The sequence below is a fragment of the Xyrauchen texanus genome, chromosome 44 (genome assembly GCF_025860055.1).
Source record: "Xyrauchen texanus isolate HMW12.3.18 chromosome 44, RBS_HiC_50CHRs, whole genome shotgun sequence".
NCBI classification, from domain to species: Eukaryota; Metazoa; Chordata; class Actinopteri; order Cypriniformes; family Catostomidae; genus Xyrauchen; species Xyrauchen texanus.
Window position 1 is genome coordinate 25,087,013 of NC_068319.1, and position 27,719 is coordinate 25,114,731.

At 43.1% G+C, this 27,719-nt stretch overlaps 1 pseudogene; it reads left to right on the forward strand.

Moving 5' to 3' along the window:
• The window catches only part of LOC127636644 (sarcosine dehydrogenase, mitochondrial-like), a 77,552-nt pseudogene extending 55,576 nt beyond the window's left edge, over positions 1-21,976 (forward strand).
• Positions 21,977-27,719: the final 5,743 nt, after the last annotated feature.

Sequence of the window (27,719 nt, forward strand, 5' to 3'; positions counted from 1 at the left end):
GGCGAACTCATCTGCTTCCATCGCCTGAGGGTAGGCAGACTGGCTGTAGGCGAGTCGCCGCCACCTCGGCGAGGGCGGGAGTCAACGGCGTGCCGGGCGTAGGTGGTCGAGCGTGCCGGCGGAGCTGCACCGCTGCCATCCCCAAATCGCCTCCATCGCCAGCCGCATCGTCCTCAATCCCGTGGGAAGAAGGAGCGACACGGGGGCGGCTGGAGTGGCTTGCTTACGATTGTAAGCAAGCCGCGACCTAGCGTTGTCATGGTCATGTTCTCGCAGTGAGAACATGAACCATTCCTAAACGCAGCCTCGGTGTGATCACTGCCCAGACACGCGAGACAACGCCTGTGGCCGTCGGAGCGGAGAGTACTCTACGCATCCAGGAACAACACAGAGGCGGAAGGGCATCTTTAAAAGACGCGTCCTTAAAAGGACGTTCACGCCGCTGTGTTTTTGCTCTTTTAGAGAAATTACTCTTTTAGAAGGAAATAACTCTTTTATGAAAGAAAGACTGCGTGAGAGATCTTTCTTATTTCTGCAACTGTCGATGCGCTCAGGGGCAGGAAGTGCACAGCCGTGCAACCAGGAGAAAGCAGCTGTTGTCGCCGCAAAATCCAACAGCATGCAGCAGAGGATAGCAGGAACTCGGTGTGTAGTCACGCAGCAAACTGCAAACACGACCATCGGCTCGAAGAAATTTTCTGAATGAACTCCCGTATTTGCGCCGCTTAAATACCCGTATGTCCGGGTGGGACATGCAAATACTGGCTGCCAACTCTCATTGGCCTTTTTTCATAGTACAGAGGTGAATATCGGCGCTCAAGAGAGACCCCTAGTGTCGTTCTCTGACACAACGTAAGAGAGCGACAGAAGGGGAACCAGAATTACATGCTTATGAAGTTAGGGGGGAAATAAAAATTATATATGTTCATTATAAGATTGTAAACAAACATTATTACTTATGAATGATTGTAATCTTTTCGGGAGTTGGCTGTAAAAAGAGACCAATTTTATGCAATTATATATATATACTCTACATATGTATGGTGAGCTTTAAAATTTGGGAGTGAAAAATTGCAGGCAGCAGCCAAAAATTGCACCAGAGTTGAAGAGGTTAAGGCAACATCCACACTAATACGTTTTTGGTTGAAAACGTATCGGTTACCTAACGTAACCTCGGTTCTCTCTAGATGAGGGAACGAGTATTGCGTAAGCTAGCTTACGCTACGGGAAAGATTCATCTTTTCTGAGATATTGAAGCCAAAAAATTATCCTTAATTTTTGTATCCATTGTCAACGCAGTGCGGCAGCTGCAGACCTTGAGCGGGCTAGCTAGCGAGCTCATAGGTTGCTCTGCGGCAACTGCTGCAGCCTATAGACGAGCTTGGGCGAACTCGCATCCAATGAGAGGCGTCCGCGCTCACTGCATCAAAGCCCGCCAAAATGGGCGTGACTAGAGTGCATATAAGCGTAGTTCGTGAGGCTGGAACCCTGGTTTTCATTGACTGAAGCGAAAAGTCGCGCGTGGCGCTGAAGCACGGCCGGCTACGCAATACTCGTTCCCTCATCTAGAGAGAACCGAGGTTACGTTAGGTAACCGATACGTTCTCTTACGAGAGGTTCTCTCGTATTTCGTAAGCTAGCTTACGCTCACGGGAACCCATTGTCAACGCCGTCGCGCCAAGCATCCACTGTATGAGCCCCAGGGAATTAAGGGGGACCCGGGGAGCCCTTATGAGTGGGGAAATAATATTTAGCCGGCAAGAATGCGGGTCATTGATTGTGTAATACATAAGCACATAGTGGGAAGGGAACGACAGAGCGGCGGTGGCGGTCTGTGTGGAATGTGTCCCATCAGTGCAGCTCACCAGGGGAGCTGTAGCGTATTAAACCGCTAGTAGTTTTGCCTGCAGAGCGGGCACTTCCATATTGTAAAATCTGACAAAGGTGGAGGGGGAAGTCCATCCCGCTGCTACACATATTTCGTGAATGGAAATCCCGCTGGACCATGCCCACGAGGATGCCATGCCTCTAGTGGAGTGAGCCCTAATGCCCAACGGGCATGCCAGGTTTTTGACGCGTATGCAGCAGCAATAGCGTCCACTATCCATCTAGATAGTGTCTGTTTCGAGGCGGCGAGACCTTTGGTCAACTCAGTATGCATTTCGTCAGATGGAAGAGGTTCCTGGATCTGACACCGCCCTGACGGTTTAGGTAGGATACTCCCCGCTGATACCATTCGGCCACTGTCCAGGGCTGCAGAGCTGATATACAGGTCTGAGTCACCTTGATGGGCTGGCGGCCTGTGGCCCAAGCCCGGCGAGACGCGCGGGTGTTTAGCCAACAAAGTTAGGAAGGCTTCGGTTGCTCTGGTTTCAGCGTTACCTTAAATCGAGGCCCGCGGGGGGGGGGTGGCGGTCTGCGGCGGCTGTCTGAGCGCGATCGAGGGCGGCCGCCCTGTCGACGCTGAGAAGTCTGAGTTTGTTGAGCTGGGCGCTGTGAAGAGGCTCGTGCAGGAGGCTGGTCACGTGAGCGGCCTGCAGAGGAGCTAGCGCGACGCGGCAGGAAGAGGTTCATGGCTTGAGTGGCTTTCTGGACTTCTGAGAAGCGGTCAACAATGCCACTCACCGCGGAGCCGAAGAGACCGGTCGGAGAGAGCGGTGCGTTGAGGAACGTGGAGCGCTCTGCTTCTCCCATGTCGGCTAGCGTTAGCCACAGGTGTCTCTCGGTCACAGTCAGCGAGGCCATGCACTTCCCTAGAGCTTGAGCTGCAGCTTTGGTAGCCTGAAGGGCGAGGTCTGTCGCGCCAGTAGATCAGTAACAGCCTCTGGGTGCCTGCCTTTCTCATCCCACTCCGAAGAAGGTCCGCTTGTAGGATCTGTAAAGCGGCCATGGAGTGCAGAGCAGATGCAGCTTGGCCGGTGGCGGAATAGGCGCGGCCAACATAGGCGGAAGTCGCTCTGCAGGCCTTAGGCGGGAGCACAGGCTTAGACCGCCATCTCGCGGAGGGCGGGCAAAGGTGTGCTGCTACTGAGTCCTCGACCGGGGATGGAGGAGTAGCCTCTTCGGTGGCGCCGTCCACCGACGCGAGAGAGGTGGAGACGTGGGAACGGGACCTGGCGAAAAGGAGCGTTCCACGACTTTGCAAGCTCCGTGTGTAGTTCCGGCAGGAAGGGAGTGGCCCGGGCAGCTGGTGTAGAGCGGCGATGGCTTTGAAGAAAGCAGCCGTCGAGTCTGTTGGGTGCCTGCTCAGGGGCGGTGACCACTCGAGCCCGAGGCAGTCGACGGCCTGTGTGAGGAGGCGTGTTAACTCCCGCTCGACTCGGCGCGGGTCCTGCTGGATTCCTGAGCCGAGGAGGAGGCTTGGGAGCCTGACCACTCCTCGCTGTCCGAAGCCATGATGGAACAGCAGCCCTTATCCTCCGCCTCGTCATCCGAGATGGCAGCAGTGCGGCCGCTCGGTGGTAACCGGTCCCGGGGCGGGAGGGTGAAAGCGATGCTTTCGAGGAGAGGCTCCGGCGAGGCAGTCGCTTCAACCACAGTTTCCGGCAGCCTTTGGGAGTGGCGCTTCTTTCTGCACGGCGGAATGTAAGGCGGCACGGCGGTTTCTGCTTTGAGCGCTTCGAGTCGAGCCCGCAGGGTCAACATCGGTAGCTCCTCGCTGAAATCGCATCCGCCCTCAGTGAGGGCGAGCTCTGCGTGTCCCAGTCCCAGGCAGAGAGCGCAGATGATGTGGCGGTCTCCGGTGCTGAGAAGGGCGCGACATGAGGCGCAAGTGGAATGAGGCATCTTGAAAAAGACGCTCGTACTCTTTTGTGAATAGTTCGTAAGAACTAGCTTGCTGAATAAAAAGGATACGTCGTCGGATGGCGTAGCTCGCAGGATGGCTGAAGGTGGCTGAGACGGCCGGCTTCTTCTAGCGCTGTCCACGCTTGCTTGATGCCCCTGGAGCGGCGACGGCTTCCAGGTCAGCGATCGCGAAGAGCTTCGCTGAAGAGATGAAAATCGGGGTTCCAGCCTACGAACTACGCTTATATGCACTCTAGTCACGGCCATTTTGGCGGGCTTTGATGCAGTGAGCGCGCGGACGCCTCTCATTGGATGCGAGTTCGCCCAAGCTCGTCTATAGGCTGCAGCAGTTGCTGCAGAGCAACCTATGAGCTCGCTAGCTAGCCCGCTCAAGGTCTGCAGCTGCCGCACTGCGTTGACAATGGATACAAAAATTAAGGATAATTTTTTGGCTTCAATATCTCAGAAAAGATGAATCTTTCCCGTAGTGTAAGCTAGCTTACGCAATACGAGAGAACCTCTCGTAAGAGAACTAATGGAACACAGTTTTTTCTCCCCCAAAAACAGAGCATTTCGAAAACCCACTCCATTACCGCTTACTTTTGTAAAACGTATGGACATGGCCTCAGATTGTTCCATCCACATCAACATAAGAATGCAGACATGCAAAAACAGAGCATTTCGAAAACCCTCTCCATTACCGCTTACTTTTGGAAAACGAATGGACATGGCCTCAGATTGTTCCATCCACATCAACATAAGAATGCAGACATGCAACAACATTTAATTAAATTGGAATGTCACCAAAATCATTTGGTTCTTGTGTTTTTTTTAAATGGGCACAATTTCCAACCATACAAGTGTCTGATCCTCAAAGGGCATTATAAGCACTGCTCATGGGTTCTGTTAACATGTTGGGCCCAACTGCCCTTACAAGTAATGATTCCTCCCAAAGCGGATGTCTGGGAATGTACCATCATGACACCCAGCTCAGGGAATCAGATGAGTGGGATTATCAAGGTCACCTGCCATTACAAAGGGCAGCACACTGTGAACTTAGCAGTCATGCTCGGCTCCCGGGCTAAAGTGAGTGTGTGTGGTTTTGTGTGTAACAGTTTCTTATAGCTTTTCTGTCTTTTTCTCCATCTCAGGCGGTTCCATCACTCCCTGACCAACAACAACCGCTAGATCAGAGACTGAAGTCACGAGTCATGTGCCAAAAACTTTTCAGTGTTTTTTCCCTTCGACGAACCTCTGGCCAGCCGCAACATGAGGAGAGACCCCCTTCACCAGGTTCTGCCCTCTTCACCGATCTGTTTTACCACACCGCAACTATCTTATCATTCATACTAATCAAATATAATTTCCTATACTTTCAGTTAATACATACATTTATGGATGCCGTGGAGAATAGCGTGAGCCTCCACACACGCTATGTCTCTGCGGTAACGCGCTCAACAGGCCACGTGATAAGATGCGCGGATTGATGGTCTCAGACGTGGAGGCAACTGAGATTCGTCCTCTGCCATCCGGATTGAGAAGAGTCACTATGCCACCACGAGGACTTAGAGCATATTGGGAATTGGGGATTCCCAACATTGGAAGCCAGTGTTGATTGTATGTAACAATTGATACCCTTGGAGTCGACCACAGTGTGCTGACGCTATTGGTGTAGATTTTTGTGGGGGGTAATCAAAACAAGCAAGTACAACCCCCCATTATTTATACCTTTGTCAATGGAAACATGGGTAAATACTTTTTAAAAATGTTTGTTAATTACGTCCAAGACATCCTTGATTTAAGTGTCAATAAATAACGTTTTGCATCTTTGCCAACTTTGCCTACACTTAAGCTAGCCAAAAGTGTTACGTGTGAATCCATTATCCAACGTTATATTGCCAGCATCTGGGTGAGTGTGGCTGCTTGAAAGACTTGTTGCTAAGCTACTGCTAAAAAAATGATGTTAAAGTGTTTCCAAAAATACCACTTTGTTCTGGCTATGCTCCAGGCGTTGAGCCACACAAGAAGCATCATCTTCTTGAAGTGAATAATAGCCTTCTGAAATGCTAGCTAGCAATAATAACACTGTGCATTCATTTAGACCACTGAGCCTCACTAAGATGACTATAAAGTAGACATTCTGACTGAATATTTAATCTCTTTCCTTCAAAGAAACCTTCCTGAGAGAATCCAGTGCTAGCAAAGGGATAAGACACTTGCCATTCATCTAATCTCAAAAGTTAATGTGTTAACTTTGGCAGCCCTCATTTATATTAATTTAAGTAAAAAAAACTTTATTTATTATTCATAAGAACTTTTCCCACAATGAACAATTGCCAAGTGCCAAATGAGAGTAATTATGTGTTACTCAACAGGGACTGGTAAAGTTAAACTGCAACACAATACACAAGTCAAATTGTAACAATGTCAGTCTGACCCTCACTAATTTTCTTGTGAGCTGTTCAAATTAAAGACATATTAACCATATAATGGCTTTTGGGTTCATTGAAGACCAGCCGTGCTGCTACATTTTGGATCATTTGTGGAGCATGTTCAAGAGATGTTTTGTTTTGACATCAAAATGAAATGCGCACAAGACATGCTCGCAATGAACTGGTAACAACTGGCAAGAACACTGGCAGAACACTGGTAAAGGTGTTTACATGCTGAGTGAAATCAGGGAAATAGACAAAAATCTACATGTGACAATCTTTTTTTTTTTTTTTTTTGCTTAAGACATTTCCACGACAGAAGAAAACTGTTTAAAGCCAAGCGTACACTACACAACTTGCAGTTGGCACCCTACAGTTTTTTGTCATGTTGGTGCACACAATACAGGGCTGTAGTGTAACAACTACACAACCATTTGTCCCCCAACTGAGGCTATGGTATTAAGATGTGTTTTGGGTGATCCGATTACAAATGTACAAGCGAGACACATCAATGTTACACAAGGTCCTCTCTTTTGACCTCTTGTGTTCTGATTTCGAGGAGAGAGTCTCTGATTTTATGAGGACATACGGTACATCAATCATTACATCTGTCTTTTACTAGATAATAATAAAGCGCAAAAAAGTAAACCGCTAAAAACCATCGCAAACTTATTCGCAAACATGATATTTAGAGCAGAATTCCTGGTCATTTTAGTGTAGTGCTTGTAACGGAGTTTCTAATGTGTATGCTCCTTATATCTGTGTACCAATTGTACATGTTCACGCATTCGCCTTTTGTAACTTTTCCGATCATATGCTTATTTCCCTTAAAATCCACATGGAACTGTCGAAAACTGGCAGTAGACTTTAGCATAATCCCGTTTCAAACAGATCGCCCAAAATGCATCTTAAAATTAAGAACATCTAAGAAGATGAGCTTGAAGCATGTAGTGTACACTAGGATTTAGGCATGACCTTACACGTTGTTGAGTTAGCAAGCATAATTGATGTAAGATGCATGTAAAATCCACAAATTTACCAAACCTCATGTTGTTACAAACCCATATGACTTTATTTCTTCCATAGAATGCATACAGAGATGTTCGGCAGAATGTCCTGTTCTTTGCCTTACAGTGATAGTAAGTGGGGATTGGGGCTGTCAAATCATAGGTGTCTTTCATATACCCACTTACACCTATGACGGTATGTGCTAAAAAAAAAACCCTTGAGTACGTTTTTATTTCTAGAAACTTTTGCCTCTGTTTCAATATCTATAACCGCCCAAGGCTGTATTTTGACACATACCTCTACAAATTCTCCAGTTAAGTAACAGCATGGACAAAAAGAACCCTGGTGGCTCATTGGCATGGCAACAGCAGGCAATTTAATTCCTGCAAATAATATTTTTAGCCCAGGCAAATGACTGAACTCTATCATTATCATTATAAAAACAATAAATAAAAGCATTTCATGCTGGATAAGACATGCTGCTGTGCATGACTCATGCATAGCTCGTGAGCTCCATACTTTACTCCAGGAGAATAACGTATGGACTTCAAAAACTCTGAAGATAGAAGGCAAATTGCCTAGCAACCAGTAATTCTCTGGGCTGTGAGAATAAGAACAAAAATCTGGTGCTGTGTGGGGGGTTGAGAAAGAGGGTGGACCGATTCTTTCTTTTTTGTTCTAGAACTCGCGAATTGCAGATGAAATCGTGACGGCTATTTTGGGATGTCTAAAGCAAACGTGTGAGGGAAGAATACTCTAAAAGCAAAACTGATATTTAGAGATGTTTGCGCTGCCTAAATTGTGGCATTTCTGCTCAAAATTGTGTTGATGATTAGTGGTGTTTGCTAAGTTATTCATCACAACTATTATTGCTCAAAATTAGGTTTAGGAATTTCAACAAACCCCTAACCCCAGAGTATTAAATATCAGCATGCAACTCCTGTTTGTGTTACGGACATGAGATACCTCAAATTATGCAGCTTATTTAGGAGAAGTGTGCTATCAGACGTACGATTTTTGTCTGACAGATGATAAAGCAAGTGAGCGTATCCCATAGACTTTGAAGAAGGGACCTGAACCATATATAAAGACCATAATAACAGGCCATTTTTACTTGGACCAGTAAGCACCCACCCAGAACACCAAGCATTACCAATGCTCAAGACTCAAAACAATTTTTTATTTTTTCCTAAGAATACAAAATATGCTAAATTGTTAGTGTATGGCAAGGAGTTTTTTCTACTAACATTTTCTGCAAAAGATCTTCCATTTTTCATTTTTTTATGATGATTTCTAGTAAGAGTGTTGCTCTTGTATAATTGTATTGTGTACAATTGTAATTGTGTATAATTATGGTTGTGATGCAGTGATTGGTGTGTATCTTTGGATTGATATTTGATGGTTGTGTTGTGTAACAGGTGCTGCAGGAACAGGGCCGTGTTTTTCAAGAGAGGCACAGCTGGGAGAGACCTGGTTGGTTCAACCGAGATCATCCTGTGCCAGTGAGTCTTTGACACACAAATACATGTGCATACACGCATTTACCAAAATACAGCACTGTTACATCGGTATAGGGCAGAAATAGCTTGCATAGAGTGTGCATTTTGGCAGAAATGTAAGGCCCACATGGAATCTATGTCCGCAGAACTTGTAGACTCTGTTTAACACAGAATTACACAGATTTTCTTTAAAATTCTTCACAGAAAATATGAATAAAGTCAACAAATTTCGTCTGGACCTAGGTATAATCCACAACAAACAATCTGAAGATTTAGAAACTGTGTCAGTTCCTGATTTGGTGATTTGTAATTGTGTTTGTTACTGTCCTTTTCTCTGTAGGTTCTAGATTATTATAACTATGATGTTCCCAAGAACACTGTATACAAATACAAGAAGCTGCTAGGCAAAGAATACACCTTTGACTTCCCGCCACATCATAATGTGGTGAGCAAACTCCGTAGATCTGAATGTGTGTGTTTGTAGAATGAAAAGATTATCTTAATCTTAAAGGGGTCATGTTATGTGAATCCAATTTTCCTTGATATTTTGATATCAAGTGCTCATTCTACTATAAAAACATACTGTAAATTACAGAACGTCCTGGTTACTTTCGTAACCTCCGTTCCCTGATGGAGGGAACGAGAAGTTCTGTCGATGTAGCGACACTAGGGGTCACTCTTGAGAGCCAGAGACACCTCTGATCTTTGATAAAAGGCCAATGTGAATTGGCTAGTGGTATTTACATAAAAGGAGGGGACATCACTCACTCTACGTTGTTTCGATGTAGTGACACTAGGGTTCCCCTACAAAAACGCCACAACTAGCTGAACTGGGTTACGTGGTGCGAGATGGTCAGACTGCAGTGTGCCAAATAGCCAGCACACCAGGCTCGCCCATAACCTACCCTGACGCTAGTGTGTGTGTCAAACAGCCCTTTCGGGGCTGAGTCGACTACCCAAAAGGATATGGATAGGCTTGTCCTAGTCGTGCCTCTTTTCCCTCTTTGGGGGGTTGTGGTCACTCCCAAGTTGAAGACACCACGGAGGGGGTGGGGGGGGGGGGGTGTATTAAATGGAAATACGTTACATGGTCTTGGCGAGTCTAGTCGGAAATATGTCATGTGGAGAAGTCCCATGGTAGGTCCTGCCCAATGGGGGAGCTCAAGGGAGGTGAAATATGCTAGGCAAAAGCAGCCCCGGACTTACCCGTTCGTACCTGCTAAGACATAGGACAAGACTGGCTCAACCTGGAGATTGTAGAATCTTGCAAAGGTGTTGGGTGTAGCCCTGCCCGCTGCTCTGCAAATGTCAGCTAGAGAGACGCCACTGGTCAGAGCCAGGAGGCCGCCACACTCCTGGTGGAATGGGCTGGTAGCCCTGCAGGGGGCGACAGGTATGTATCGATGATCCAGTGGTTGATCCTCTGTTTGGAGACAGCACTTCTTTTCCACTGTCTACCAAAGCAGACAAAGAGCTGCTCAGAGATCCTAAAGCTCAACGCACAGACTCCACTTCAAGGCATACAGGCGTCTCATAGAGGGGGCCCTAGCCTGAGTGATGGTGTCTACCATAATATATTAATATATTCTGATGCAATGTGTTTGATGTGCATTATGTGTAAACCCTGAAATTTAGTTTTATAATGTTCTGGAGCAGGTTCATTCTCTTATGGTTGAGTTTCAAATATGGCTGTATTCCAGGGGCTGCACAATGTTAGCCATTCATAACAGTGGGCATTTACGCTGAAGTTTTAAGGAGGTGCTTAGGTCAAAACTGAGTGTTTCAGACAGAGGACCAGAGACAGGATGGAAAATAATCATATAGTGGACCTCAGGAAAGTTAATAAAATCAAATAAAAAATTATATGTCATGAAACCTTCAATAGCTAAACAGGTTTGTTATGTTTCATTTGTTATGACATTTTCATATTCGGGATGAGTGTCTGACCTGTAGGAATAATGTAGCTGTGTTTGATATGTCTTACTTTGGTAATTTTTACCTGACTGGTCCAGATGCAAAGAAGGCAGCTGATTGGCTGTTTACAGCTGATGTCAACAAAGCTCCAGATGAGAATCTCTATGAGTCTCTCTCTGTCTTTCCATCTATTTATCTGTTCCTTTGTTCTTCTTTGTCTATTTTATCTTCCTTTTTTCTCTGCTTCAGACACACACACACACACACACACACACACACGTTGTGTTTCCATGTTTTATGGGGACTTTCCATAGACATAATGGTTTTTATACTGTACAAACTTTATATTCTATCCCCTAAACCTAACCCTACCCCTAAACCTAACCCTCACAGAAAACTTTCTGCATTTTTACATTTTCAAAAAACATAATTTAGTATGATTTATAAGCTGTTTTCCTCATGGGGACCGACAAAATGTCCCCACAAGGTCAAACATTTCGGGTTTTACTATCCTTATGGGGACATTTGGTCCCCACAAAGTGATAAATACACGCTCACACACACACACACACACACACACACACACACACACAGTTGTGTTTCCATGTTTTATGGGGACTTTCCATAGACATAATGGTTTTTATACTGTACAAACTTTATATTCTATCCCCTAATCCTAACCCTACCCCTAAACCTAACCCTCACAGAAAACATTCTGCATTTTTACATTTTCAAAAAACATCATTTAGTATGATTTATAAGCTGTTTTCCTCATGGGGACCGACAAAATGTCCCCACTAGGTCAAAAATTTCGGGTTTTACTATCCTTATGGGGACATTTGGTCCCCATAAAGTGATAAATACACGCTCACACACACACACACACACACACACACACACACACACACACACACACACACACACACACACACACACACGTACCACTTAACTCTAGTATTCATTGGTTTTCTATTAAACTTAATTGATAAACCTTACTGAAGGTTAATATTTCTTACTGTTTTTTGTCTTGTTTTGTTTGGATTCAGGTTCAACAGTGTACAGCTGCATGTTAAACAGGTAGGGTGGAGTTGAGTCTGGATCCAAACTCCACCCACCTCCCCTTGACACCTGAATCAAACGGTAAACAAACGAGACATGTGTTTATGCTGGGTAAAATAACTGATTTTCAAAACATTGAAACCTGACAGGACATGCCTGGAGTTTATATTTACAGCACTGTGTGTGTGTGTGATCCAGGTTATGCATACTACCTGGCAATAGGAGGTGGTGTGGCCCAACATAACAGGAGCCATATTCAGACAGCTTTGCAGGATCAGGGTTATAGCTGCACATTAATAGACCACACTGAGGACAAGGGCATGATCAGCATTCAAGGACCCAAGAGGTTTGCACAAGTGCACATATACAGGCTCTGTTCCAGAACTTAGAGAGCTGCATTTTTTTTCCAAAATCTAAGGCAGCATAGAATTTATCCTTTGTGGAGAAGATTATTGCATAATGCTTTGCAACAAGCACAGTGAAAAAATGCATCTAAGATGGCAGACTAATTTAAAGTGTATTAATATTTGTGGTGTTTTCATGTGCTTGCTTATTAGAGGATCAAGTCAATTAGTTTAGCATAAACTATTGAAATCAATTATGAGGGCGCGTCACGTAAGGAGCACTATTTGTATGACGCACTGAGGATAATGAGTCCACGCTAATGTGTTTTTGTTTGAAAAAACATACATTTGCTAAGTTCACGTGCCTCATCCACACTAGAATGCCGTTTTCCTCCACCGAAAACAGACTTTTGACTAAGGTCTCCATAACCATATACTTTAGTAAACGATGATGTAAGGAAACTGAAAATGTAGTTTTCAAACTTGAACAGATTAGTGTGGAGTTGTTTCCGATGTAAAGTGTTCCAAACCAGTGACTTGAATCCATTGCAGTTAAGAAGCTGCCATCAGATAGCTTCTTATGTAGTCAGTAGATAGCAAGGTAGCTCACTAGGTTTGGGAAGTTCTGGAACAGAGCCTGTGTGTGTGTACTTGTGCAAACCTCTTGGGTCCTTGAATGCTGATCATGCCCATGTCCTCAGTGTGGTCTATTAATGTGAGTCATACTGAATAAACACACACATTCATTATACAGTATGCAGACAAGGTGGTCAAGATGGAAAAGGTCCTGTTCCTATAAGTTATATTTATTCAATTTATATAATATTTCTATGTTTATATTCAGTTACATTTTTATTTTCTCTCTATGTTCTTGTTGTGCTGCATATAATGAAATCTGCCCACCAGACCTCTCCTTGTTTCTACCTGAAAGAATTCAGCATGCTGTCTTTTTTTCTTTTTCTTTTAATTTTTGTCCTCTGCACTGTAAAAAGCAGTGACTTGTGTATTTTAAAAGAGGAAGAGACCTTAAATCAAATTTCTTACATTAGTCATTCATTACAAGATGTCTTAGAGGAGCAGGGAGAAGAGGAGAGATGAAGAGATGCAGGAAAGAGTAATGGGATGACTTACTTTGAGCTGAACACTTGAATTTCTAAAGTAAAGTGAAGTGATTCATATAATTTTTAACCTTAAGGCTGTGACATATTGATGTGAGCTTACATAATTTAACCAAATTAGTTAGAGTGAAATATTCTTTGTTTTTGTTTTTTCTTATTTTTTTCTATTTTCTTTTTCTTCACCATTCTAGCCATTTCCAATGCATTTTAAAAAGGTTGTTTCATAGATCATTTAATCATCAGCACTTAAGCCCAACCTCACAGTGGCCCAAATAATTAAACAGGCCATTTTTGCTGCTGTACCTTTAGGTCCTCTATGTAAATGACCTCTTGACATGTAGTAGTAGTAGTAGTAGTAGTCCTTTATTGTCACATAGTAAACCAGTGAAATTGGCCATCGACCTGTCCATACAAACATACATATGACAAGGGGATAGACAGGACAGGAAGACAGGGAATTAGAAGAAATACAGCATGACATGAGGAGAGGAGAGGAGAAAAAAAAGGCAGCCCCCAGACTATGCTCCTTAAGAAGTACAGTGTGGGAACAGGGAAAAAAACACCTCAGCAACATTAGCACATAATCAGTACACTCTACAACATGAACAAGACTTGCAACAGGGGAGGGATTGGGGGTGGAGGTGGCCCAGCACAGGCAAGCAGCCATCCGGACCTGCAGCCATGTTCGGCGCTGGTCACAGACCCGCCTGTCAGACTGGGGGTACAAAGCGGCGAAGGCGAGGGATAGGGTGATATGACGAGAGGAGCAAAGCAGGGAAGATAAGGGTAGGGAGAGGGTGAGAAAATGTGACCGCCTTCGTTGAGAGCCAAGAGAGAAGAGATGTGAAATCAATAACAAGGTTTGGTCATGGGCTTTGTGCTAAATGTTGGGTACAAAATACTGTAGATATAGCTGTAACATTCTCCAATAACAGCCTCCTGCAAAGCCTTCATTACATTGTCAGAGGTTTACAAACCAATCTACCCAGCCATCTGTCTGACGTCAGAAATTTGTAGAAGTTTGGAAAGCACTATGTTCGCATCATATTTTAGTAAATGGCCTTTTTGGACTAAACAGGAAGTTCTGAAAGTTGAGTTACAGTATGTTTTCAAAGTATACCAAACTGTTATATTTCAAACGATCAAAGCAAATGAGATTTTTCCTGATATGAAAGCTTTAATGCACTTCTGCTTGGGCTCAACATTTCACAGCAGGACTGAAGTCATCACAACAGTATGTCTTTCAGTCCTTTCCTGTAATGTCATGATGAAAGCCAGATGAAAGTGTTACCAGCCTTATGAAATCTTCATCTTACTCTCAGTGTGCCCTTCACAGGGCAGTGACTCCTGTCAGCTTTGCTGACCGATGGTGGCATCTTTGAGAGAGCACTGCAGGATCCAATGAATAGTGGCAACTGCTGGTCCTCAGAGATCACCATGTGTAGAGCCAACTTAGCATGAATTGTTAGAAAATGAGTCACTCTGATTAATGATGTAATGTCTGACATGGCCCTCTATATTAGTTTGATTTTTATAGCAGGCCTTGCCCTCTTGAGAGTTTTTTTAAACCCAATATTTTATCTAGAATTAAAATATAGTATAGAAAAATGTACTCTTCAACCTCAAAATGTTTCTTATTGCAATCTGACATACAGCTTGATTTACCTAAGTTGGAAATGTTCCTGGATTAATGTCCTTCGTTGTTCTTCTAACAACATTCCGATGAATCAGTCGTAGCTCTAAGAGGAATATTGTTCCAGGGCCTAACCCTAGCTGTACCCCTAATCCCTAGCGGTACCCCTAATGTGTATGACAGCTCGGTAGTTTCATTTGATACACATTTTTCGGGTTGTGATGTTATGAGCTGCACTCGGACTGAAGGCTGTTGTGTGCATATGTAAATTATACTAGTGGGATTCTATCAGGCAATAGTGAGATTTATGCAGCGTTAGCAGTGCAAGCGACAGTATGCTTATGTTTATTCCTGAAGTGTGAAATTATGCTTTACTATCATCCAGAGGCATGCTCCCACAACTGCACTTGCAATCACTGGCAGAAATGTGAATGAAACATTAACTTTAGGCATTTGCAGGACAAAGATATTTAGCATTCTGACACCACGACTTCAAACTTCCAGAGAGGAATAAAAGAGTGTGGGCTGAAGGGAGATTTCACCAAATTTAATCCCAAATATGTTGCATTTTGCTTACGTGTTGGTGAAATGTTTTCCTCAGAAGTCCAGGGGAGACCATTTTAAGCCTCACTTATGTGAGACATTTTAACAAGATCAGTCACAGAATTTTGCATCATTGTTCACCTCAGAGTTCTACCTTCGCATTCTGTCTCAGAGTTCTACCCCATTGTTCCATCTCAGAGTTCTACCCCAGCATTCCGTCCAACAGTTCTGCCTTAGCATTCCATCACAGAGTTCTATTCCAGTGTTCCGTCTCAGAGTTCTTCTTGAGAGTTCTTCCCCAATTGTTCCATCCCAAAGTTCTACCCCAGTGTTCCATCCCAGAGTTCTACCCCAGTGTTTTATCCTAGACTTCTTCCCCTGTGTACCATCCCATAGTTCTTCCCCTGTGTTCTGTCCAAGAGTCCTACTCCTGTGTTCTGTCCCAGAGTTCTACCCTTGCGTTCTGTCCCAGAGTTCTGCCCATGTGTTCTATGGCAAAGATCTACCCCAGTGTTCTGTTCCAGAGTTCTATCCCAGTTTTCTGGCCCATGGTTCTGCCCTAGATTTTACCCAGGAATTGTACTCCTTTGTTCCTTACATAATTCTACCCCGTTGTTCCATTCTAGTGTTCTAACTCATTGTTTCATCCCAGAGTTCTACACAAGTGTTCTGTCCTGGAGTTTTACTCCATTGTTCCATTCCAGAGTTCTACTCCATTAATCCATCCCAGAGTTCTACCCTGTTGTTCCTTTCCAGAGTTCTACCCTGTTGTTCCTTTCCAGAGTTCTACCCCATTGTTCCTTTCCAGAGTTCTACCCCTTTGTTCCATCCCAGAATTCTACCCCATTTTTCCTTTTCAGAGTTCTACCCCATTGTTTTTTTTTTCCAGAGTTCTACCCTGTTTTCCCTTTCCAGAGATCTACCCCATTTTTCCATCCCAGAATTCTAACCCATTGTTCCTTTCCAGAGTTTTAACCCATTGTTCATTTCCAGAGTTATACCCCATTGTTCCATCCCAGAGTTCTATCCCAGCGATCTTTTGCAGAGTTCTGCCCGGGTGTTCCATCTCAGAGTTCTATCCCAGCGATCTTTTGCAGAGTTCTGCCCGGGTGTTCCACCCCAGAGTTCTGCCCAGTCTTTCGGCCCACATTTCTGACCTTGAGTTCTGCCTCAGTGTTCCGACCAAGAGTTTTACCCAGGAGTTTTACCCCAGTGTTTTATCCTAGACTTCTTCCCCTGTGTACCATCCCATAGTTCTTCCCCTGTGTTCTGTCCAAGAGTCCTACCCCTGTGTTCTGTCCCAGAGTTCTACACTTGCATTCCGTCCCAGAGTTCTACCCATGTGTTCTATGGCAAAGATCTACCCCAGTGTTCTGTCCCAGAGTTCTATCCCAGTTTTCTGGCCCATGGTTCTGCCCTAGATTTTACCCAGGAATTGTACTCCTTTGTTCCTTACATAATTCTACCCTGTTGTTCCATTCTAGTGTTCTACCTCATTGTTTCATCCCAGAGTTCTACACAAGTGTTCTGTCCTGGAGTTTTACTCCATTGTTCCATTCCAGAGTTCTACTCCATTAATCCATCCCAGAGTTCTACCCTGTTGTTCCTTTCCAGAGTTCTACCCCATTGTTCCTTTCCAGAGTTCTACCCCTTTGTTCCATCTCAGAATTCTACCCCATTTTTCCTTTTCAGAGTTCTACCCCATTGTTTTTTTTCCAGAGTTCTACCCTGTTTTCCCTTTCCAGAGATCTACCCCATTTTTCCATACCAGAATTCTAACCCATTGTTCCTTTCCAGAGTTTTAACCCATTGTTCATTTCCAGAGTTATACCCCATTGTTCCATCCCAGAGTTCTATCCCAGCGATCTTTTGCAGAGTTCTGCCCGGGTGTTCCATCTCAGAGTTCTATCCCAGCGATCTTTTGCAGAGTTCTGCCCGGGTGTTCCATCCCAGAGTTCTGCCCAGTCTTTTGGCCCACATTTCTGACCTTCAGTTCTGCCTCAGTGTTCCGACCAAGAGTTTTACCCAGGAGTTTTACCCCATTGTTCCTTTTCAGAGTTCTGCCCCAATGTCCCATCCCAGAGTTCTACCCCATTGTTGCTTTACAGAGTCATACAACAGTGTTCCATCCCAGAGTTCGATCCCATTGTTCTGGCCCAGTTCATAATTATTTCTTATGAAAGACACAAAGGGATATTTTGAAGTCTCACTGTATCACTGGTTGTAAAAACAAAAATATGTAAAAAAAACATACTCGATGCATAATTGCAAAGCATAAATTGTCTTATAATAATCTGCATCTATTCATGTCACTGCATATTTTACACACAAATATATTTATATTTTCTGTTCAAAAACATCACAAAGCTTTAAGTGAAAGTTTCATATGTAAATGTTATGCATGGCAAGATTTTGAGAGCGTTTTGAGAATGCCTCACCCTCAAGAGTGATTTCATTAAGACAATATCTGATCCTTATTCAACTGACACTGCTAAAGGAGAGGCAGAGCAGCTAATTAGATTCACATGCACACACACACACATGCAAACACACTATATAATTAGAGTGGTTGTTGGCCGCTGTGCTTCGGTGAGCAGAGTGATGTTTCAGTGGGCGGATAGGAGGAGACTTTCCTTAATCACGTCAAAGCCGTCCACACAAATGCACACACACACGCACACACACACACACACATTCACAAACACACACACACATTCACACATAACATCAATAAGCATACAAATGATGCAATCCTTCGAAAAGGTGTAATTTCAAACCTCATCCATTGCTCTATCTCCTCCATCTCTATGTTTCCTTCATCATGCCTTTTTTAAACTAACTTTATCTATCTTTCATCTGCTCAGCCCACACACGTCATTGTATTCTCTGTGGCTGTTGCTGGAAGATAATTGTACTGTGTGATATATGTAGCATGAAGATGAACACACACACACATAGACAAGTTTTTTAGCAAACATTCATCAGGGCTACAGCTGCCTTTGTTGCACACACACACACACACACATGCAAAATAGAGCAAGTCTGTATCTGTCACCCCATATGATGCAGCTAGAGCAAGTCTATCACACCCACACACACACTTGCAGGAAGAGTACAGGTCAGATGAGGGCCACATGTTGAAAATAGAATATCTTTTGAGGAGGAACGATGACGGAGAGAGCTAAAAGGACTGAGAGACTGATAGCTGAACTGATGAGATGAAAAAGTATAAATGGTGACATATGGGGTAATTTTCTGCACTTGATATATAATCAGTTAATTTTTAATTTTCTGAAGTAAATGTGAGTTGTCCTTTCCAGTGCACAGCCCACCACCTCATCTTGGGTGTTGATAACCCAGGGCATTTCAAGGGTGTTTTGAGTGATTGCTAGGTGGTTCCCCAACAAACTTCTCAATTTGCTGTTGCTTTTATGTTTGTAGTATAGTACAGAATGAGTTACGAGTTATTAAGAAAGCGTATTACTTACTTAGGATTAGGAGTTTGTTAAAATTCCTAACTCTAAGTGTGAGCAATAGTAAGATGCTTACAGTAGCAAATACCACTGAAAATATTAACCGTTAATTTTATGTTATGCTTCATTCTATGTTCCATGCAGAAACTCTTCACATTGTAAGTTCATATAGCTTTATTTATTTACTTATTTATTCACTTATGTATTTACTTGTTTATGTATTTACTACTTGTAAACTTATGAATTAATTATTTAGATTTTGGGTTGAAATATGGACATGTATGAGATATTTACTCTTGTGATTTGTGTGTTCACAGTCATGAGCTGCTGCAGGAAGTGTTGGACAGAGATCTCAGCAATGAGGCTTTCCCCTTCTCTACACACAAGATAGTGACCGTTGCCGGACACAAGCTAATTCTTTCTCTCTCTCTCCCTGTCCTCTCTTTGTCTTACCATTTTATGCGATTAACTCTAATACACATTCTAATATAAAATGTAAATGATCATTTATGTATTTGTGAGGGTGCCAGAGTGAATTATGAACTCTTTAGCTCATACTCTCTTGCCCCTGTGCTAAGAGACCAGTGTAATATTGTTGTATGTGTGTGTGTGTGTGTGTGTGTGTGTGTGTCGCGCATATGTGAGCGGGTTTGGGTGGTGTCCGAGGATATTTCTTGAGGTTACAAACTGGTAATTACAAGTGTATTATGCTATAAATGTCGTCTATGAGGACATTTCTTGTGTCCCCATTATTCAAATCACTTAAAAAAACGTACTAAACTATGTTTTAAAATGTAAAAACGCAGAATGTTTTTTGTGATGGTTAGGTTTAGGGGAAGGGTTAGGGGATAGAATCTATAGATCACACAGTATAAAAATCATTATGTCTATGGAGAGTCATCATAAGGATAGCCACACCAACATGTTTGTTTGTGTGTGTGTGTGTGTGTGTGTGTGTGTGTGTGTGTGTGTGTGTGTGTGTGTGTGTGTGTGTGTGTGTGTACGTTTATGCACATTGGACAGATAGACTGCTTCCACTCTTGTGGCTGACATAGACGCAAAACTCTTTGCTGATGTCATCCACATTTATCTACTCACCTGTCTCACTGTTGTGACATAAAATGTGTTGGGCAGGACACAATTTTATCTATCTGGAACTGATTGGATTGTGAAAGACAGTTATAAACTTTCAGAGTCTGAAGTTTGAGGGTCAGAGTTTGTTGAAGGGCACAGATGGAGACATGACTTGACCTTTAAGTCAGTTGTAACTCTTGACAGATGTGCTCAATTACACCTGACAGAATACATGTGTGCTCAATTATGTCACATTTTCTTGAAATTAGATGCTTTACAAAAGTCTCTAAATGGCAAAACTGTGAATTTCTTTCAAAGTTTCAATGCCATGAAACTTGCAATCTTTGGTAAATTCAGTGAATAGTTCTTCCTTGGAAGCGCCCATTATAGCAGTCTTGTACCGGTAATTTAATTAAAGCCAGCCAGCCAATCAGATCAGTCAAGGTTGCCATTTTTGTGTTCAAAATGCATCAAATGGCCTGTGAATGTCTCATAGGTGGTCAATCTGAGTCTTAGACTAATGCATTATGGGTAGAATGGGCAGAGTCCATTGGTGCCCAATTGAATTTCAAATACAGTCAGCCAGTGTAGGAAAAGCATAATGTGAGAAACCCACTGCTTGTACTCTCTGTATCACCCTGCAGGTTACAGTTCAGAGCACAGTGCTTGTTTCTGGCTAATAATGGTGTCCTTCACATGATATAAGCCCAAGCAGATTTATTTTATTGTAAACCCTCAGGACTGGCACAATTAACTCTCTCGGTGCTCCAAACACTCACTGATACACACACTCATATGCATCTGCTATTGCTGCAGGTTTTGAAAATAAGCAAGGCTATGATCTAAGCAAACTGTTGTGTTGTTTAGGGCTGTTGATTCTACTTGTTTGGCTGGCTGCTCTCTCTTGTTCCCTGGTTGGGTGTCTTGGAGAACTGTTAAAAGGAAAGTACAATAAAGATACAAATGTGGGCATTGTTTACTCACCTTCTTTTTGTGGCAAACCCTTAATGGCTTTTTTTTAGAACACTATAGTAAAAGTTTTGTAGAATCGTTCTGCAGCTCTTTATATACAGCTGTTCATAATGATTACATTTCAAGCTCCAACAACCATTCAAAAACACCAAGAAATCACCATAGAAGTACTATGGTGCTTTTTGGATTATTTCAGACTGAACTGTTCATCAAAATGAACTGAAATGTCATATGAAAAGTGCTGTATTAAGTGTCTTCAAAAAAGGTATCCTTTTGTATTCAGTGGAAACAATAACAGCAAACAGGGTTGGAATGATTTTAGGGTGAGTAAAAAATTTGGATGAATTATTCCTTTAATGTGTGTTCATAATGAGTGAGAGGTAGATAGTTTTACCCAGTATAATGAATGGATCCCTGCTGAGCTCTCTGAAGGGTGCAGGCAGCTGGACAGATGATAGGAAAACCTCTCTTAAAACTCTGCTCCCCTCAATTGTCACAGTTGTCACTCACAGTCTATGATTCTCTCTGTTTTTTGTTCAGGGGTTCTATCTCTTTTCTTCATGTACTCTAAATACTCCACACACATCACGATAAGACCACCAAGTCTGGAATTTGGCATAAAAATCAAGGAAAACAGATCAAGGAAAGGATTAATAATTTCAATAAACTCTTAACAGAGGTCAAAATATCAGACTGCAATGAGCAATTGGTTTTGTATTTGGAGGCTAGACTTTTTTTGTAATTTAGTTAATTCAGGTATCCCAATATTTTTCAGCAAATAAAAATTTAAGAAATTAAGAAATTAATTTGGTTCCAGGCCCTGTGGATTCCAATGACAGTGCTGTGTAAATGTGATTTTCGAGAAAAACGTGTTAGGCGGGACACGATTTTATCTATCTTGAACTGACTGGATTGTGAAAAGAGGTCTTCTATAGGTGAGGGCCATGCGTCTGTCGTTTGTAGGTGAGATGGGCTGGGAGCTTCACATCCCTAAAGAGTCCTGTTTGCCTGTGTCGTGCGCAGTCATGACTGCAGGTGACAAACATGGCATCTGTAATGCAGGCTACAGGGCCATTGACTCCCTCAGTATTGAGAAAGGACATGTTAATGTTCTTGTTTAATGTCTCTCTAAATAGCTTGAGATAACTGTCTTTCACAATCCAATCAGTTCCAGATAGATAACATCGTGTCCTGCCCAACACATTTTTCTCGCAAATTACATTAACACAGCACTGTCATTGGAATTCATTGGGCCTGGAACCAATTTATAAGGGAGGGTCTTGCATTTTTGAAGTAAAATGATTTGCGAACAACATGTTGACAACCTGTAAGATGAAGACCTCCATTCCCTTTCTGGGAAAGGAGGTATTGGAGGCCCAAAAGGTTGAGGGTTTGCGCAGATGAATCGTCTGCTTCACCATTGATGAGTGAGTGACAGCATGCCAAGAAGGACTTCTTAACCATAGTTATCACTGTTATGAATTCATACATCTAATGGATGAGCCAGAAAAGACAATATGGTGGAGAAACAGTGTTTGTAATGAACTTAGCTGAATGTCACAATTTATGGCATTTGGCAAATTTGAGGAGCGGTTAATGACTGGGCGATAGCGCATCCGGGAGCTGGTGAGCAAGGCCTTATCTCTCTCCTCTCTCTCTCCGGTGGCGTCCCGGCCTGAATCGGGCAGGGGAGGAGTATGACAAGGAGGAGGGTGTGGAGATCAGCGGGAGAGTGAGATTAGGGGCAGCCAGAGATGCCGGTTCAAGAGAGAGAGAGAGGAACCTGGCCGCATGGCATGTTTGTATATGTTGGCTTTAAGTTCATTTATATCATTAAACATTTCATTGACTGTTCAGCCAGTTCCCATCTCCTCCTTGCCCATCCTTATACTGATGATCAATAAGCAGTTAAAGTTTTTTATATTATTCATAATCGGTATAAAAAAAATTTGCGCATTATTTTAAAACTTGCAGTCATGGGTGCAAGTCCATAGTGATTTTACAATGTTTTTTACATGGCTAGTCCAATCAGAATTTAGACAAGGAACTATCCGTTTTGTAAACTTCATAAATTTGATCAACTTGCTTGTTGCTGCTCTGCAGATGTTTGCTAGTGAGGTGCCGTTGGCCAGTGCCCACGAGGATGCCACACTTCTCTTCGAGTGTGCTCGTACCCGCAAGGGGGCGGGCATGGCCTGGGTGTGATAGGCCAAATCAATGGCGTCGACGACCCAGTAAGCAAGCCTCTGTTTGGAGATAGCGTGCACTTTCCGCTGTCTACCAAATCAGACACAGAGCTGCTCAGATCACCTAAAGCTCTGCATGCGGTCCACATAGGTACACAAAGCACGCACCGGACACAGCAATGATAAGGCTGGGTCTGCTTCCTCCCGGGGCAGCACTTGCAGGTTCACTATCTGGTCCCTGAAGGGGGTCGTAGGAACCTTGGGCACGTAGCTCGGTCTAGGTCTTAGGACGACATGGGCATCTGCCGAACCAAACTCCAGGCAAGTGCCGCTGACAGAGAAAGCTTGCAGGTCCCCAAACCTCTTGATGGAAGCGAGCGTGATCAGGATGGCCATCTTCAAAGAGAGGGCTCTGAGCGTGACTGATTCTAGTGGTTCAAAGGGGGTTTCTGGAGGCCTGAAAGGACCAGGGATAGATCCCATGAGGGGAACAGGCATGGCATGGGAGTGTTCAGCCTCCGGTGCCTCTAAGGAACCTGATGATCAGGTTGTGCTTCCCTAAGGACTTACCATCCACTGCATCGTGGTGAGCCAATAAACCTTCAAGGAGGAGGGGGACAGACTCCCCTCCAGCCTCTCCGGCAGAAACGAGAGCACTGACCCGACTGTGCATCTCTGAGGGTCTTCAGATCGGGAAGAACACCAATTTGCGAACAAATGCCACTTCAGGGTGTAAAGCTGCCTGGTAGATGGAGCTCTGGCTTTGTTGATCGTGTCTACGACAGCAGGTGGTAGGCCACTTAGATCATCCGCATCCCGTCCAGGGGCCAGACATGGAGGCGCGGTAGGTGCCACAAGGTGCCCCGTCCCTGAGAAAGAAGGTCCTTCCTCAGATGAATTCTCCAGGGAGGGGCTGTTGCGAGGAGCATGAGATCAAGTCTGCGTGGGTCAATAGGGGGCCACTAAAGTGACTTGTTCCCTTGAAGTACTAAAGTGGCTTTCCCTGAAGTAACGGGAGAAACCTCAACTCAAGGCAGTTGATGTGCCAACCCAGCCGGGGCCCCGTAGGGGGGACTCCTACCATAGGGGGACTCCTGTCTGTAAAAAAACAGAGGTTTGTCCAAGGGTTGGAAGTCTGGAGGGGCAAAAGCGCGTCCCGAGGCTTTGGTGCTGAGAAAAGACTCAAAGCACTTACCTTGCTACGCACACTCGGCAGGGGGCGGGTTAGTGACTGAGGAAGAAGAAAACTGAATGGACAGATGCACGATTCCCTCCTTTTATACACGTATGTCTGAGGTAGGGATATGCCAATTCTATCTGCTAATTTCTCAATGGCCTTTTCTCAAGTTCAGAGGTAAATGAGGCCTTCAAGAAAGTCCCCTAGTGTCGCTTCATTCGACACAACATCGAGTGAGCGACAGACGGGGAACTTAGTGAGCTGCCTACCCAGACAGCATTCATAAGTATGCAACGTTGAGGCTGTGTTAAAAAGTATTCAGCAACATTATACCGCCCTACCTGTTTTTCACAAAATGCTAATACATAGTAATGAAAGCTGACAGATTAGATAGAAATGTTGACTGTAAATATGCTTGCAGTGTATTTCATTATTTACTGAAAAGTATCTATAGAAAAATTACTGTCTTGCCCAATTTTTGTGTTTTATGTATTTTTATGCTTCAAGTATTGTGTTGTTAGAGTAGCAACATGCTAATGTCAAACTCTGTAGAAATCAGTAATGTTTGGCACGCCATTGTCTAAGAAGAGTGTTGCAAATTGTTAACTTTCATGACAGTTAGATGCTGCCTATGTAGACACTAGAAAGCAATCTTGTTAAAAAGACCAGCATATTATATAACTAGCTTAACCAGAAAGAGGTCCATGGTCAATCAGCATCACTAGAAAGGCCATGCTATGCGGGTGATTTTAATGGAGAGAGCAACTCAGTTGATTTAGTCACTAAAGAGCTAAAGAGGAGGTTTACCACACACACACACACACACATACACACTGTCAGGTCAAAGGTCAAAATATAAAACGGGTCACACAACTACTTACTTATCTACAATGGTATTTTAAGTGTAATTGAACTCGAGGGATTGGCCGCAAACTCTTAAGAGATAAGTATAAAACCTTCCACAGTCTATCTTTTTAGAGACACTGTCTTTGTCTCAATATTCTCTCTGTTGCAAAAACTCTCTTTTCTCTCTCTCTCTGTTTTGATGATCCACGGTGAGTCATGCCCTCATAGAGCTGTATAGAGTGATTATTAGATCAAGGATACTGGCTCCTGCACTGTTCTCTACTTAACACATACTCCATACTGTGGAGTTCTTATTTGCATTTCTCCAGATTTACTAATTGTTGATGTGATACTTACTAAAATGATACATGGAGTTGGGAAGGGATGGGCCATATGACCAAAGTCTTATACCATAATTTCATATCACAATAATACTATATACAAATGTATATATTTACTGGATATGCTGTAGATACACACTCACTGAGCACTTTATTAGGAACACCTGTACACTTACTTATTCATACCATTATCTAATCACCCAATCGTGTTGCAGCTGTGCATAAAATCATGTAGATCATGTAGTCAATCCTTGAGGTGGATGGGCTACAACAGCAGAAGACCACGTCAGGTTCCACTTTTGTCAGCCAAGAACAGAAAGCTGAGGCTGCAGTGGGCACAGGCTCACCAAAACTGGACAGTAGACAATTGAAAAGACATTGCCTGGTCTGACAAATCTGGATTTCTGATGAGGTACACAAATGGTAGGACCAGCTTTCTGTTCCTGGCTGACAGAATTGGAACGTGACGTGGTCTTCTACTGTACATGGGATACTTCATATGCTATTGCCTGAACCTTTGGCTTAGAATAGGCCTCACTGAAATGACTTGCCAGTTGAACAGCGATGTACCTCACTGATCTCTGACTGCATCACTTTGGTCTAATGATGGACTACACTCTTAAATGGAATATACAGACTATCAATTAATTGCCAACAAAAGCCTTCATCAGCCAACTAAAAAAGGACAATGTATCTATATGTGAACTTCTGCAGTTAATCCAGGATGGACTTCAAAGTCATTGGTCATTAATCTTACAATTCAATCAAAATCTTTGTTTAAACACTGTCCCTCAACACTTACTTAGTTTACTAATTTTAAACCATGACATATACTGCACATAAATAACTAATATTGGCATTGTATTCTTGTTGTTTAGCCAAAGTTGGACTCTATATTAATTTGGCAAGTTGTGACATTGCTTGCAAAGCAGAAAAAAACTTGCTTAATTTCCGCCTAATAATAAGTTCTTCCTCAACCTGACTTGTCTGGACACATCCCACTCTGTATTTTCACATATACATATATATATTTCGCATATTTCTTTGTCAGGTGTAAATAATGTAAAGCAATCATGCCCACTGATAGCCACTTAAATATAGCCACTTATTCGACCACAGCGTGAACAGAATTACAACACCATTGCAGTATCAACACCGTCACACATTATATTCCATTTTACGACCCAGCATGGGGTTCAATGGTTGTATGATAGTCTTAGTTGAGAGAGGAGAAACATTCTTATACAGCTTTGCAGTGTGAGTGTGTGTTATAATGCTTAGGAACGGCTCCGAAGTCTGCACCGTGTCAATAACATGATACCGGGGGATGTGTATTTAATGCTAACTGACAGAGGACTAGATGAGGAGGGACAGATGAGGAGGTAGAACTGAGACCTCTCCATTCCACCCTGCGGACAGTAGTACTGTTGAACAGAGGCAAGCACTGATCTGATCAGACCTAGACTGTCTCTGCTCACTGCATTACACACACACACACACACACACACACACACACACACACACACTAGAGAAAGGGACAGAGAATAACAGACACAACATTGGATGTAATAATGTTAGAAATAAGAATGTTGGATAAGCATTAGTCATGGAAGAGAGACTTAGGGACTCGTGCATAAAACTGGTCATTGCTTTTTAAATTATTTCTAAATTGGTATGTTCCATTTGTTCAATTTTTAATATTGCATCTACAAACATAACAATGTTTGTCTTTTAATCTTTAGTAAAAAAATTATATCTTGGTCCACCTCAATATCTTAGAGCCTTTGTGCACAAACAATTAATTGCACACTGATTGAATTTGAGTGATATCTGTTGATGAAAGTAAACTCATTCTGAGCCGAATATATATTGAAAACTCATTACCTACAAATTGCTTGGTGATTGGTATATTAATGGAAAAGTACATCTTATTCAATTCTGTTTATTTTGTTTGTAAGACATAGTCTTATAATTTATAGTCTAATTTATAATTATGCATGTAAAATAGTTTACATGTGTGTGCTCGCATTCTCAAAGTTTTTATAAATCTTGACTTGGTAGAAAATGGCATACACACTCTTTGAAGCCTGTATGTTTCTTCATTCTTAGCACAAATGTATTGGTTATCTGTGAGTTTGTCCATTAAGGCTGCAATGGCCCACTTAAAGAGTACAGGCTAGTTTTCTTCTGTCTTGATCTTTACTCCACAGGGTAATGCCTGCAGCTTATTCAGAATTAATTAAAAAGAGATGCAACTCCCGAAAGAGATAGCGAGAGGGACAATGATAGAAAGAGAGAGGTGAAGAGAGGCAGG